Raw genomic sequence first — 17,017 nt, 5'->3', positions numbered from 1 at the left:
TTAAGGAAGTGTAACTAAGTAAAGTACCTTAGATAGGCTAAGGAACTGTTTAAGGGAGGTTTTATAAATGTTATACTACCTTAGAGTGTTGAAGTGGTCAATACTCGGGAAAGGTAGACACGAATAAAAGGCATGATCTCGGTGGGAGTTCACCAATGAGAAGGTATAGACTTTTGATATTCTGTGGTACACTACCAGTACTTAGTGTTGCTTTACATATTGTGAACTCAGTGCACTAAAGTGGTTAGTGTATTGAGTGTTCGACACCTCTCAGTGGAAGAGGGAATTCGACATATGTAATGTGAGGTTAAGTGCCTAGGCCAAGGTAGTCCTCACATGGAGAGTAAGTCGGGCTGGCTCTAGAAGGGAGTTAGCTTTGACTGCTCAGGATTCACGTCAAAGGGGCATAGGCAGTTCGGTGGATTAGATCATGCCTTAGATTATGTTTTGTGCCTGTAGAGGTACAAGTAGGTATAAGGTTTACCTGTGAGTTAAAGAGTGGCAGGGGGCATTTTGTTGGTCATGAAAGGCCATACCGGCCTACGTCATGCATTTTAAATGGCTAAATTATATACTATATTGAATTTATTATTCATTTATTCAATTCTAGCTTGCTTTGTAATAATAAATATAGATTTCTCTGTTACTGAGACTGTGGTTGTCTCACCCCTTTCTTTTCAATATTCTAAGTCCAGGTAAAGGAACTAGTGGAGGATGGGGAAAGGAGCAGAGCTAGGGGTTGTTTGTGAATTATAAAGAACTGCAACCCCTTTCTTTTGAGCAAATCTATTGTAATATATTTAGAATTAGGGTGCCAGTAGGATATGATTATGTATATGTGCGTGAGTATGTGTGGATTGTATGGCTTATGTGTGTGAATTTTTGTTTGCTTGTAGACTTGTGGCTAGAAAACTTGACTATGGTGTGTGGTTTTGATGGATTTATTTAGTAGACCAAGTTTCCACTACAAGCAAATATTTATTTTCATATATATGTGATTCCACAAGTAAATGTAAAGTGGTTGCATTGCAAATAGTGTGCTACGGGCAAACATACACCTTGGATAGAGAGAGTAGATGCGTGGGCCCTACAGAGATCTTTGAGCTAAGTGAAAATATTTAGTGTGAGTATTCATATGTGTATATGATATTTGGAATAGTTTTTGACTACTCTTGTGTGATTTGTGCATTTTGGGGGTTTAGGGTCCATTTTGAGAAATGGCCCCCGGGTGGTCAAATTTTAGTATAAAGGGGTTTTCTATCATTTAAATGTTCTATCAAGTGTTTTTTAGTCCTATTTGATGTGTCTAAAGTATTTCCATAAGTTTGTGACCATTAGAATGAGATTTGGACAATTTTGAAAATGGTTTTTACCAAAAAAACTGTACTTTTGCATCTGGGTGTCCAAATCTTAATCGACCGTTGGATTTCTTTAAAATTTAGGTTACAAGTAAAACCTTTTATAAGCTTTGTGTGGGCTTTGGAATCACATCAATCGGATACCAGACAGAAAAACGGCACACTCTGAAATTTGATCCGGAGGAGCTGTCAAGACAACAAAAGTGCTGTCATGACAGCAATATTTAATAATATTGCAACACGTATGAAATTCAATCTGTCCGTTGGATCTTTCCAAAATTTGGTATGCTAATAATACTATTTAAAAGTGACATGTGGGCTTTGGAATCGCTCCGATCGGAGGTTGGATGATGAAATGGTGCACCTCAGAAGTTAGTCTGGAGGTGCTAAAGCTGTCATGACAGCAAAAATAATCAATCTTTTAACATGTCTAATTTTTAATCCGACCGTTGGACCTTTTCAAAATTTAGTACACTTATAGTACCCTTTGAATGTGATGTGTGAGCTTTAAAATCACTTCGATCAGAGGTTGAATGACAGAACAACACCTCCCGAAAATTGGCCCGGGAGGGCTGTCATGATAGAAATTTGATGCTGTCATGACAGCATCTTTTTATTCAACTTTCATCTAGCTTGCTTCCATGCACTATAGGTAGAACCTATAATTTTTTTAAGGTTTTAAATGATTTATTTATTAAGTTGGTTAGAGGATCAACTCCTTAACTATATTTAGTTTATTTGAATTATGTGATTTTTGGATAATACTTTGGCAATATGCATTAAGATGTTTTTACTCATAACCATCTTGTGTCATTCACATTTGATATCTATGTCATAAGTATATCTTGATATATTTTTGTCATGACACTAGATTTGATTTCTTCTTGTTATTTATTAGGTTCAATTCATACACAGGGAAGAATCAACATTCATCAATAACCAAATCCTCTAACTCCCTATGTGAAAGAAGAATTAATCGTTTGAGGATAAATCAACAACCCAGTGCACTAAGTACTTCATCAGCTTATCACAAAATGGTGTCACTAAGGGGGAGGAATCATCTTCAATGAGCTGTTCTCAGATTAAAAATATCAAGAAGCCTCATGCTCATATTTCTCCAATAGGGGAAGAAAATTCTGAAACAAGGAAGACCACCTTGATATAGTCATATGGGGAAGAAGTCACATTCAGATTTTAAATTGAATAGGAGAAGAAGTCATATTTAAGGGAAAATTTTAAACCTTATCTTATTCTTTTATTCCCTTGCTTATACTTCAAAGCCTTTTTGTTAATGACAAATAGGGGGAGAAGTTATCATGAAAAATATGATTTGCTAAACACTTATTTTCTATCAAATAAGCATATTTTTCAAGAGTGATTTGTCATCATAAAAAAGGGGGAGATTGTTGGACATAATGACTTGTCACATTATATTTAGCTTAAGTTTTGATGATGATAAATATAGATGAGTTAATTATACTTATGCCTAATATATATATATATATATATACTAGTTAACCATGACTATAAAATAAGTGCTTTAAGGTGTTCTTATCTATATTATTCCATATTACACATGAGATTTGAAAAAATGAGTTATATGAATAAAAGTTATTTTACACTATCATAATTTTTCTTATCTTAAAGTAATTCTATATCCAAAAGTATTCATAGCTCTTTTATATATTGGATATAGGGCTTTTCATATGCATAGTACCATGATCTTCATGTCTATACTTATATGCATATTGATACTTGAACTAACCATTTTATTCATGATATATCATTTAAGGTTATGCAAAGTAAAGATGAGAATGAGCATGAAGAGGAAAAAATTGAAATCATCATTAGCATGCATGCTACACTCAAAATAGGAGAACATAAAGATAAGGATGATCTAAGAAGAGCTTAAGAAGAATAAAGACATTCATACAAACTTGAATGCACCTTAAAAGCCATGGACTTGATAGGTATAATATCATTAGGCTAGAAATATTTATGTTAAACTCATTGATTTAGATATACAATATTGGCTCAAGCTATTTTAAATCAAAACATGCATTTTAGATATTAAGAGAAAGAGTGAGATATATTTTTCCATAATCAAAATTTTCATCTTTAATCATATATATCTCATAAGGTTTGGAATATTTTGATTAGCAACTCCATAAAATTTTCAAATTTGTTCTACTTACTTAAAAAGGAGTTAAGTTAAAAAAGTTATGAACACTTGAAGTTTAAGCTTTAAAATGAAAATTGTGTAGAAAATTAGATTTGACCTTTGGTCATGTTTTTTGTCATATATCTCACTGCGCAAATCATTTTAATGTAAAATATTTCTTATTTGAAAATAGACTCTAATAGATTTTTAATGGTAGTTTATTTATTCAAAATTGAGGTCTATTGATAAAGATATGAATTTTAGAAGTTAAATGTTGAGATATTGATTCTGCACAATATTTAGAGTTGACCTTTAATCTCTTTTGATCATATCTCAAAAGTCACATTGAACTTAAGTGTAAAACCTCTTTAATTGAGAGCTTTCCAATGTATAATTTTCTAGATTTTGAGTTGCATTGAGTGTGTGATAGCCTTATGAAGTCTTGTGCAGTGGAGCCCTCTAATATATGCATGAATAAGATTGGTACACACGAGTAAATCATCTTTAAAGTGCTTTAATGTGCAATTCAAGTGTGAACGACTTCCTACCCGCATGAAATGTCATCCAAAAGCTTTATTTTCACTTAATAGCTTTTATGATCTAATTGAAGTGTAAATCACTTTTTATCCACGCGTGAAATGACCTCTAAAGCCTTATTTTTCACTGAATAGCTTGTATGAACTAATTCAAGCTTAATTTGTAATGTTCTCAAGCGTGATTTGTCACCTAAATAAGCTAAATGCTTTTTTAATTCAATCCACACTTGAATATATAAGGTTCCATGCGTGATTTGTCACATAAATAAAGAATGAAAATTCTACATGACAATCCACTCTTAAAAGACAAGAGCATTCAAGCTTGATTTGTCATCCTTAATAGATTGAAGTTTCTACTAGCCATTTCAAGCTTAGGAGTGATGAGCATTTAAGCTTGATTTGTCACCTAGAAAAACCACATGATGTTTCAAGCTTGAGTAAAAAATGATCCACACTTGATTTGTCACCCATGCATGACATTTCAAGTTTGAATTAGAAATGATCCATGCTTAATTTGTCACTTGGGCATACTGCATGACGTTTCAAGCTTGAATTGGAAATATTCATGCTTGATTTGTCACCTGTGCATGTGAAATGTTCGTTTCACACATGAATGGGTCTATTTTAAGCTTGAAACGCCACCAACGACTATAATCATTATGCAATGGCTATAAATAGTTATATTATGTCTTTAACACATATTTCACTCTATAGGCTATAAATATAACACTTCAAACTCATCTTAATAAGGGATTAATGCTAGAAATCATTGAGTTATGAGATTTGCATTCTTTATACTCTTATTATACAAAAATCAATGTTCTTGAGCTAATATTATTTATATATTCATTATTTAAGTATTAGAGCTTCATTGTACTCATCTTAGAGAGAGTTTAACTAAGTGATTTACATATTCAAAATCATTTTAAAGTTGAGGGAGAGATTTTTCTTATAATCAAGAGAGGTTGTTCTTTTGAGAAAAGAAGCTCACTAGTGGAGTGAGTTGATGTAAAGGCTCATAAGTGTCCAAAATAAACTTGTGATTGTATTGTGATCGCAAGCAAATTTTAAGTAGTTTCTTAGGGATTGGACGTAGGCTCAAGTGGTGGAGCTAAACCAGGATAAATTATAGTTTGCATTCTCTTTTCCCTTAACTCTTTATATTTTCAACAATCTTAGCTTATGCTATATTTTAGTGTTCAAAATTGAATTTTATATATCTACGTGCTCTTACTTAAACTTTCACTTAGAAATTAATTTTACACATGCTAAGCTTGTGAAAATTACTTTAGCATTATTACAATAAAAGTTTAGTACTTGAATTTGCTTAAACTTTTCCTTTTACATAGTTTTGCTGAAAAAGTTTCAAAAGAACCAAAAATTTTATAAACACTCAATTCACCCCCCTCTTGAGTGTGTTGCCATATCTAACAGTTATGTACAAGGTAGTTGGTCTAAGTATCAATATGCATATAAGAATAGATATGAAGGTTATAGTACTATGCATATGAAAGACCTTGTGTTCAATATAAAAGATAATACTTTGAATACCCTTAGATATAAAACTCACTTTAAGATAAGGAAAAATATAATAGTATAACTTTTATGTGCAAAAATCCTTTTTCCAAATCTCACTTAGTATAGAATAATATAGGTAAAAACACTTTAAAACATTTCTTCTAAAACCATAGTTAACTATTATATATATATATATATGAAAACAATTAGGCATAAAGTTATCTATATTTGTTATTATCAAAATTTAAGCTAAATGCAATGTTATAAGCTATTATGTCTAATAGCATACAAGTGTGTTCATAGTATTTGTTTTGGAATGGGTTTCTATCTTTTGTATATATTAGTAATTGAAATTGATGTAAATGGGGATAAATTTTCATTAGGGTACTTAGTGCGACAATCACAAATTCTTATATGAAATCAGTTGTTACTAATTTCCTACAAGTTGTAATTGACATTGTCTATATATTGATAGTAACTTGTTATTCTTATAATGAAAGTTGATAATTTTGTTTGCATAAGTATTAGTTTTATATCAAGTTTGGGAGGCAACTTGACAGTGTGGTTATTTGTCAATCAACATACATGGGTGCTTATTAAATGCACATGGTTGCTTGTCAAAGTTTTTTTGTTGTTGCACAAAGATGCTTGTCAAATTTAAATGAACACTTGTTAGTACAAGAGCAACACTTGTTTAAAACTATATCAGGCCTATCAATTTTTTAACTTGTTTGTTAACGAATTGCCTCTTATTAATTTCTTATTTTTACTTGTTAATATCTGAATATTTGCTAATATAGGATCAAGACTTGTGTATAATTAAACCAAGCTTATTAGATTTTCTAATTTGTTCTTTAACGAAATGTCACTTGTTGATTACTTATAGTAACTTGTCAATATCCAAATGCTTGCTTGTTACCAACACTTCTGTAAAATTAAACAAGGCCTATCGATTTTTCTAACTTATTCATTAAAAAATTGCTGCTTGCTAATTTAATGTAGTTACTCATCAATATCCAAGTGATCATTGTTAATACAAGACCAACATTTGCATATAATTAACCAAGCCTATCAATTTTCCTAATATGTCCATTAATGAATTGTCACTCGTTAATTATTTATGGTTACTTGTTAATATTTGAATGCTTGCTTGTTAATATTAAACTAACACTTTTATGGAATTAAACCATGCCTATTAGTTTTTCTAATTTGTTCATTAACAAATGCCGGTTGTTAATTGTTTATAGTTATTTGTCAATATTCGAATGCTTGCTTGTTAATAAAGGACAAATACTTGTGTAAAATTAAACCAAGCTTATGAATTTTTTCTAACTTGTTTATTAACAAATTGCTTCTTGTTAATTTTATATGGTTATTCGTCAATATTTAAATACTTGCTTGTTAATACAAGACCAACATTTGAATATAATTAAAACAGGCCTATAATGAATTGCCACTTGCTAATTACTTCTGGTGACTTGTTAATATTTGAATACTTGCTTGTTAATATAGGACCAATACCCTTGGATAATTAAACTAGACCTATCAAGTTTCCTAACTTGTTCATTAACAAATTGTTGCTTGTTAATTACTTATGGTCACTTGTCGATATTGTTGGAAATTATGCCTTAGGGCCAACCATTGTACTATGCACATTGTTATTTAATGAGTTTCTCTTTTGTTATCATAACAATTGTATGTTCAATATGATAATTGTATCCTTGGACAAACTATACTGATTGTCCTATATGTCCCTGGTCGGTCATCTTTGAGGGATCATGGAAGAAACAAGACTAGTATGACATTGATTAATTATAGAGATACAAATTAAAATCATAGGCACTTAAAAGAGTACAAGGTGCTGGACCGACCCGCTATGAGAAAGCTGCATGGTATAAGTCATAAGCTTATCTTATATGTAACTATATCACTAAACCCTTTGATTTGAGATCATCATGAATTCCTACATGATGACCACTAAACTTTAACCTAGTCAAAAATCACCTTTTACCGGGTGATCATAAAGGCTATGATTGAGTTTAGTGATATTCATGTAGAGGAATATAAGTAATCAAGATAGAATTTGTCCCTCACATTAAGTGAGAGATATTATTGGGCCCCTCGATGAGTAAGACTGAGAAAATGTATGGCCATACTATAATGAAAATGGTTTTTCCATTACTACTGTCAGTCTACTTAGAGATCGAGAAAGTAACGGCCAGGTAAAGGAGAATGACAATTCCATGTCTCAAGCTTGATCGAAATATTGTGTGATAAAAGGGATGTGATATGGTTGCATGATAGGTTACATTGGATCATCAATCCCCATGTGAATTAGGTAGTTACAATGTCTTGCTAGAGGCCACTTGTGACTTGTGGGCTAATGTGTAATTAGCCTACTGTTAATTTTATATGGGCCTATAGGGTCACACACAAGAACAGCCCAACTTGAACTATAATGTCCAAGTTCATTGAATCCAGAATATGTTTAGATTTTATAGATGTAATATAGGGTGAATGAATTATATATATATATATATATATATATGAATATTATTTGATAAATATTTATATGAAATATAAAATTTAAAATATAATATATATATATATATGATATATGTATATGTATATAATATATAAAATTAAATATAGATAATATAATATATATATTTTTGAAATATATATGTGTGTATATTTATATATATTCATATATATATAATATAATATGTATATATGATATATATATATATATATTATACTATCTTGTATTATATTATATTATATGATGTTAGTTTTAAATTTAATTTTTATATGATAGATTGAATTTAATTACTAACATGATATAAGAGAATATCATGTCAGTTTTATAATTTGAATTTATAAGATAAATTTGAATTAGATATGATATTATGGATTAAATTTATGAGATAAATTTAATTAAATTTTCGTGGGCTTTTAAGTGGAAGACGAAAACCTTTATCTGTACTATATCTAAATAGGGACATCCTTTATGAAAGATTAGAGAGTTAGAAAAGTTTTGATGGCAAAAATACTCTGAGAGTCACAAAACACCCTATAGAAAGGAAAATTACTATTCAAAGAAGAACGGATGTTGAGAGCGCTAGCACGCTGTTTGAGTTAGAGAGCTGTTCATGTGGATATCGGTAGAGGGAGCAGATCTACTTTGTCAACTCTTGAGATCCAAACTCTTGAAGAGAATGTGCGCCAAGCTTGAAGAATTAAAAAGTAACTCTTCTATCTATCTTGACTTAAACGTGTTCGTTTGGTCCATATTAAGATAGGGACTTTAAAATTTTAATCTTCCGCCACGCCTCCCTATCCAGCAGTGGTACCAGAGCCAGGTCAAATTTTCATTTAAGTTGGGTTTGATTGATTATGTTCTTAAATCTTCATGTGATGAACTTCTTTGGATGAACATTGCTTTAAGATTTTCAAAATTGATATGTGATATTTTCAAAATCTATATATATGTTTTTCATGTGATATTTTTGAAACATATATATGTATAAACTCATTTCATATATATTCAAATTTATATAAATTTAAATAAATTAATGTGATTAATATCTAGCTATATGATGTGTGTTCTTAATATGACTAATGTTCGTCCATATGATGTGCGTTCTCAATGTCATTATTGTTCATTCGCGTTCTCATATGGTTTAGGCCGGATTGTCAATATGATTGATGAATCTAAAGGGTATGAGGTATCAGCTTATTCAAAGAGAATAAGCTTGTCGAAAGCTCTGGGGGGTGCTGCCCCCTGCACCCCCTACAAGGACCGCTGTAGCTAACTCTGCGTAGCAACCTAATTCACAATTTATAGCTTTTAATTATATATGAATTGTTTATTTGTGTGTTTTCTTCTCCTAGAAGTTATGTGGGTATGGTGACACATATTGTAATGTCCACCTTGACATTACCCAAATTCACCACACAATCACAACAACAAATCATAATTAGGAGCAAGGATTTGCTCCTAATCTCACATTATATATATAAAGGTTAAAACTAATAATATTTTAAAAATAATTGAGGAATATTTAGGATCCCATAAAAACCCTTAAAATTGATAGTTTGAGCTCAACTTAATGATTTATAAAGGTATTGGAAGCATGGAAAAGTTTTGGGAAGCAAACTACTTCAAAACAAGGCTAAAAATGTCACTTTTGAGTGTTTTGGTCTATGCGCCACAGCTTGTGGCACAGAATGCCATGTTTTCTCGCTGTACCGTGCACCGCGGCTTGCATGAAATGTGCCCCGGCGCACCTGTCCATGACAGCAATGCTGTCATGACAGCTTTTCTGGACAAACTTCGAACACCCGCCATTTTCACATCTGATTTCTGATTGGAGTGATTCAAGTGCCCACGTGAAGCTTATTCAATAAGTTAACTAATGGTATAAGTTTCATTATGATCTGACACTATATAAGAATTTTAGACACTCAGATACAAAAGTTAGTTTTTCAAAGAAATTTTCAACCATCCAAGTACCCAAGACTAAAAATATATCAAACACAAAATTTGGCCACTCAATGACCATTTTGCCTAATATGACCAAAATGCACAATTAGCACTACAAGCACTATTTGGCCTCTATTGCCACATAATACACTACTAATACATTATCACCACTTAGATAAAATGTTCCTTGCACTTGTATTAGTATTTTAGCCCATCACCATAAAAATTACCACATATTCACCTCATATACAATATTGGGCTAAAATACACAACAACATAGTAGGAAACAAGTGCAACCAATCAAAATGATATACATTCCTAGTTGGCAACATATAATATCATATAATAAGTTTATATACACCACTTAAACTAAAATCGGGCTTTACAAAGAGTGTAGCAGATATGCTAGCCCCTGCTCGATTCCCTCCCTGGCTCAGTCTCACTGGTAGCACCTGTAATATGATAATCCACGGGGTGAGAAAAAAATCTTAGTAACTAAGATAATATATATTATTGATTAACAAGCCAAGTTATAAACAAGTATTAAAATAAGTAACATAATCACATCATATAATATCACCACAAACTTGCATGCATTATCCCTAACCATCCGGCCCTCCAATAGTCCCGACCGAACCAGTAGGCTATTTCATAGAATTAAACCACATGTATGGTCCCCAAGCTCACCATCCATGGTAGGACTACCCGGCCAAGGTGTCTTAAACTACTTCTGGACTAATATTTCCCCCTATTACAATTGGGGTGTCGTTACTCCGACACCACATCCTACAGATGCTAAGGAGCATAGTCTCTAATTCCGCACCCTTTTGGGTATTAAGGAGAGTAAGTCTCCAACACCACACCCATTCAGGCATTAAGGAGAGTGAATGCTACACCTGGCATCCCGAGATGCTAGCAATGCCATATGGACTTAATCTTCACTATCTCCACTAGGGTGACCTCCCACCCTCTAATATGTCACATTTCACTACATATCTCCACATGACCATACATAAACAACTTTTCAAACAAGTATAATAAAATATTTCTATTTACTTTAAAAATATAGAATTTTACAAACCAATACTCTACTTTTTCTAAAATAGTTAACCTTTAAAGAATTTCTGCATATATACTCAACAAATCATAGAAAAGCACTTGAGAATAACTTATACAAGGTAATAAACAATGCAAATTATCTAGTTACCTCAACCCTTTTGTGACTAAAAGGGTTATCCGTGGTACAAAATTCTCTTCTTGTGTCAAGGTAAGTCTTCCCACAACACAATCTACATCAACAAGTACTATATGTTAATTTTCAATTAACACAAGCACTATTAGCTAATAATAACCTCCCAATTCTCCCACTTCTCACTCAAATTATCAACAAATAGACTTGTCAAGGTTAGAATTTGTTCACACCACCCTTTTAAGTCTCTTTCTAACTCTATCACAATATAAAACTCAATATCTCAACTTATCACACTTCAACACCTTATGATCAAGATAAAACTTGATCCAACTCTTACTAAACTACAAAGTAGCTTTATATTATCACATATCCAAGATCAATAAATCTAAATTAAACCTTTAGAGTCAATACAAACCTTCAAAACATTGACTCATGGCTTAATCCCATTAGACTAAATTCTCACTCTTCCAAATCCTATGAAAAATGAGATGAAAAGGTAGAGGAGAAGGGTAGGAATCTTACCCCAAGAGTTTAAAGGCTCAAATGATCTTCAAAATCCTTCCAAATTGATGCCTTAGCAGTACCTAAAGTTGCCCCCTTCGTGCTCTAGGTTTCCTACCATAAAATCTAATTTTTTCTGCTGATTCCTGAAAATTTAAGTTGCCTGTTGTGCCCTGTGCCGCAGTACATGCCATACAAGTTGCGGCTCACGGCGCAGCGAGCAATAACTTAATTTTGCTCCCCCCGATGCCTCCCAACTTGATCCAACTTTCATCCTATCTGAATTTAGAGCCAAATACGACCCAAAAATCCAATTAGCCACCTAAAAATATAATTAAATAAATTAATCATATTTTTAACTAATTTATCCCTTAATTAATCCATTTTTCCAGATTTGAAGTTTTAGGATGTTACAGTTCTCCCCTCCTTTAAAGGAATTTTGCCCCCAAAATTCAAGAACAACCACAACACATACTTAGAGAAACAGATAAGGATATTGCTGCTTCATTTTGTCCTCTGTCTCCCAGGTAGCATCACCAGGAGCCATTCCTTTCCACACCACCTTAACTAGTTGAATAGTCTTGTTTCGTAATTGCTTATCTTTAACACCCACTATTCGTTCTAGCTCTGCTTGATATGTCATATTCTCTTACAGCTCTACCTCTTCAGTTCAATCACATGAGATGGATCAAGTTGATATTTCTTCAGCTGAGAAACATGAAAAACATCATGAATCCCAAATAACTGTGGTGGCAAGGCGATTTGGTTGGCAACCAGCCCAACTTTCTTGAGAATCTCAAATGGACCCATGAATCGAGGAGATAATTTCTTTGCTCTGAATGACCTTCTGATTCCCGTCACAGGTGAAACTCTTAGAAAAACATGGTTACCAACCACAAACTCCAACGGCCTTTGCCATTTATCCACATAACTCTTTTGCCTACTCTGAGCCGTTAGAAGTTTCTGCCTTATCATTTGAATCTTTTACGTCGTTTAATCCACAATATCAGGACCCATAATGCTTCTCTCACTCAGTTCAACCTAACAGAGAGGAGATCGACATTTTCTTCCATATAGTGCCTTATAAGGAGCCATCCCTATACTGGAGTGGAAACTATTATTGTAGGCAAACTCAGCCAAAGGAAGATGGCTATCCCAGTTGCCTCTCAGTTCCAAGGCACAAGCTCTCAACATGTCCTTTAGAGCCTGTATAGTCTTTTCTGTTTGTCCATCAGTCTGTGGATGATATGCTGTACTGAATCTTAATTCAGTACCCATTGCTCTTTGCAATGCTTTCCAAAAGTTCAAGGTGAACCCCGGGTCACGATCAGAGATAATGTCCTTTGGCACCCCATGCAATCTTACAACTTCCCGAATGTAGATCTCTGCCAATTTCTCTAATGAATCACTTATTCGTACTGCCAAGAAATGGGCTGACTTTGTCAACCTATCTACAATCACTCAGATAAAATCATGATTAGATTGGGTTCTTAGTAATCCCAAAATGAAATCCATAGATATACTATCCTACTTCCACTTCGGTATCTCTAGTGGTTGTAAAGTTCCTACTGGTCTATGATGCTCGATTTTAACCTTTTGACAAATTAAAAACCGAGACACAAAATCTATGACATCTCTTTTCATTCCAGGCCACCACCAATACCGCTTCATATCTTGATACATCTTAGTTGCTCCAGGGTGAATTGTATATCTACTCTTATGTGCCTCATTCAGAATTTTCTTCCTCAAGTCACCCTCATCTGGTACACAAACTCGATCTCGATATACAACATATCCATCATCACTAAAACTAAAGTTTGTGGTTCGCCTTTCCTCCACATCTTCGCGAATTTTCAACAGATACTCATCCTCAAGTTGTGTTGTCCTTAACTCTCTCCAAAACTCATTAGTAATCTCTGTGGAATGTAGGCTACACAAAGTAAATTCCAGTGAGTCATGCTGGATATCCAAGTAAGATTCTAGCAATTTGTGCTCTTGCACCATTAGATAAGTGACATGCAATGACTTTTGACTTAAGGCATCTGTAACCACATTTTCTTTCCTCGGATGGTATTTAATTTTGAAGCTATAGTCCTTTAAGAACTCCATTCACCTTCTCTGCCTCATATTAAGTTCCTTCTGATCTACTAAATATTTCAGGCTCTTATGGTCACTGAAAACATTGAACACTACTCTATACAAATAATGTCGCCAAATCTTTAGTGCAAACACAACTGTAGCAAGCTCTAAGTCATGAGTAAGCTAATTTTCTTTATATGGCCTGAGCTGTCTAGAGGCATAAGCCACTACTCACTCATCTTGCATCAACACACAGCCTAGAACCTTTAGAGATGCATCTGTATACACTTCATATGGCAATCGTAGATTAGGAATAATCAATACTGGTGCCGTAGTTAGTTTCTCCTTTAACTTTTGAAATGTAATCTCACATTTGTCATCCCAAACGAACGGCTGATTTTTTCGAGTCAACCTAGTCAATGATGAAGCTATCTGGGAGAATCCCTAGATAAATCTTTGATACTATCTAGCCAATCCTAGAAAACTCCATATTTCAGTCACGGAACTAGGTCTTTCCTATTTCAACACCGCATCCACTTTATGTGGATCCATCACAATCCCTTTCGCCGACACAACATGTCCTAGAAATCGGACCTCTCGTAGCCAGAACTCACACTTGCTAAGCTTGGCATAAAGCTTGTTGTCCTTCAAAATTTGTAGCACAATTCTCAAATGCTTCGCATGCTGCTCCTCATTTTCAGAATATATCAGAATGTTATCAATGAATACCACTACAAATTGATCCAGCTAAGGCCTAAATATACGGTTCATGTAGTCCATGAAAACAGGCGCATTTGTTAATCCAAATAGCATGACTAGGAACTCATAATGCCCATATCTGGTACGAAAAGCTGTCTTAGGCACATCCTCCAAGCGCACTCTCAATTGATGGTATCCTGACCTTAGGTCAATCTTTGAGAAAACTGAAGCTCCCATCAATTGATCTAACAAATCATCAATCCTTAGTAAAAGATATTTATTCTTCACCGTCACCTTATTCAATTGTCTATAATCAATATAGAGCTGTAAGCTACTGTCCTTCTTCTTAACAAATAGCACATGTGATCCCCAAGGTGACACACTGGGTCTAATAAATTCATTTTCAAGTAACTCCTCTATCTGCTTCTTCAACTTAGCTAACTCTATTAGTGACATCTGGTATGGTGCCTTTGAGATTGGTTCAGTTCCTGGTACTAAGTCTAATGTGAATTCCACTTCCCTTTCTAGAGGCAAACAGGACATATCATCTGTAAATACCTTAAGGAATTCATTCATTACCCTAATCTTATCTATACTTCTATCATAGACCCTATACACTGAGAAGAAAACTATATAAGCCATACACCCTTGTTGCATCAATTTCTTTGCTTGTACCACTGATAAGAACTTAGACTCGCTAGGAATATTAGTCGGTGTAGTATGCACTGGTAATAAAACTATCTTCCTAGTATAGTCTAAGGTGGCATTATTTGCTATTAACCAATCCATACCGATAATCACATCCAAACCCTTCATAGGAATTTGGATCAAATCTAGAGTGGTCGAATGATTTTCAAACTTCACTTCTATATTCAAACATACTTTACTAGTCATATCAGATGACTCAGATGTTGTAGACACTTTAATCACATAAGGTAATTCATGCAAAGGAAGTCCCAACCTCTCTACACATTCATATGAAATAAACGAATATGTAGCACCCGAATCAAACAATGCTTTAATTTTCTACTAACAGATAGAAATAATACCTTTTTATCAAATTTGGTGATGCTCTTGCCTCCTCCTGAGATAGTGTGTAGACTCATCCTGGAATGGTAGTTCTCTGCTTTTCCATCTCCACTCTTCCCTCAGGGTATTGTCTTGCTAAATGTCCAGGTTTCCCATATTTTAAAGATGCCTAGCACATCCAAGGATGTGACTGCCCATACTTAGCACACAGTGGTGGTCGAGTTATACTTAAGGTTAGGGCAGGCATATTAGAAGCCTGTCAGGATGGTTGTGGAACACCAAAACTCCTAAATCTACCCCTCTAAAATGTTCCCCGAGTCTGTGATCCTCTAACAAAGCTCTTCTTGCTCGGTGCTGCAGAACTACTCGAGCCATAACCTATCTTCTTAGAGACTCCTCCAGAAGGGCCTAGGGAGGACGAGAACCTCCCATGACTATCTTGTCTCTTTTCTACTTCTAATTCTCGACCCCTTCTTGTTGCAATTTGAAGTTGATTACACATGTCAGCGTATGTGGTTACTCCTAGCAGAGCAATTTGCTGTCTATATTCAGACCTCATCTTTTCCAAAAGCCTCTTAGCCTTCCACTCACTATCATTTGTCTCATTTAGATAAGTAGAAAACTTTGACAGCTAATTAAACTTCTGAATGAATGCTTCTTCTTCAAGATCTCCTTGTCGAAATGCATGAAACTCGGCCTCTTTCTCATCTCTAAATGCTAGAGGAAAATGATGATCAAAGAACATTTCCTTGAATTGTTCCCATGTTAGCTGGCGTCCATCCACTGGTCTTACGGAATTCCACCAGGGTTTAGCATCTTCAACAAGATATACTATGGCTATGATCACCTTTTATTCTGTAGAGCACAGTACCACCTTAAAGATGGTTTCAACTCTCTCTATCCATTTCTCCACTTCTCCTTCCTTCATAGTTCCATTAAAGGTTGGACGGTTAAATCGAAAGAAAGTCCTCCATGCTCGATCAATAGCCATCCCTTGAACATCTCCATTTGCTCTCGTCCCAGACGATCCAGGTCTACTACTAGAACCATGAGATGGTTCTAATATGCTCTTATGAGCTTCCTTTTGCCTCCTTTGTTCCTCCTCATGACCTCTATTTCGGAGCAGAACATCGTGGTCTTGAACAATCCTCTAGATATTCCTCATCATATCCACAATTCTTCTAGAATTGCATCATTACCCTGGGGCCTTTGTTGTTGTTCTACTTGTATCTTTAGTTGTACCTCCGATATAGGCCCATCATTCTCCGGTAAATTACCAGCATTTCAAATGCTTCTCCTAACCATTTTCTCCCCTCCTAAGGAAAAAACCAAGTAGAAAAGGAAAATTAGTGGGAAATAAAGGAAATGAGACAAAGGAAAAGAGTTGTGCACATAAAGTTGCCAACTAATAAGAATGAATGCAATAGACACATCACCACAACCAGATCTCATAACTTA

Source organism: Prosopis cineraria, unplaced genomic scaffold (assembly GCF_029017545.1).
Source record: "Prosopis cineraria cultivar Desert tree isolate PC_DT_omini unplaced genomic scaffold, ASM2901754v1 PC5, whole genome shotgun sequence".
Lineage (NCBI taxonomy): Eukaryota > Viridiplantae > Streptophyta > Magnoliopsida > Fabales > Fabaceae > Prosopis > Prosopis cineraria.
This window is presented reverse-complemented; position numbering follows the sequence as displayed.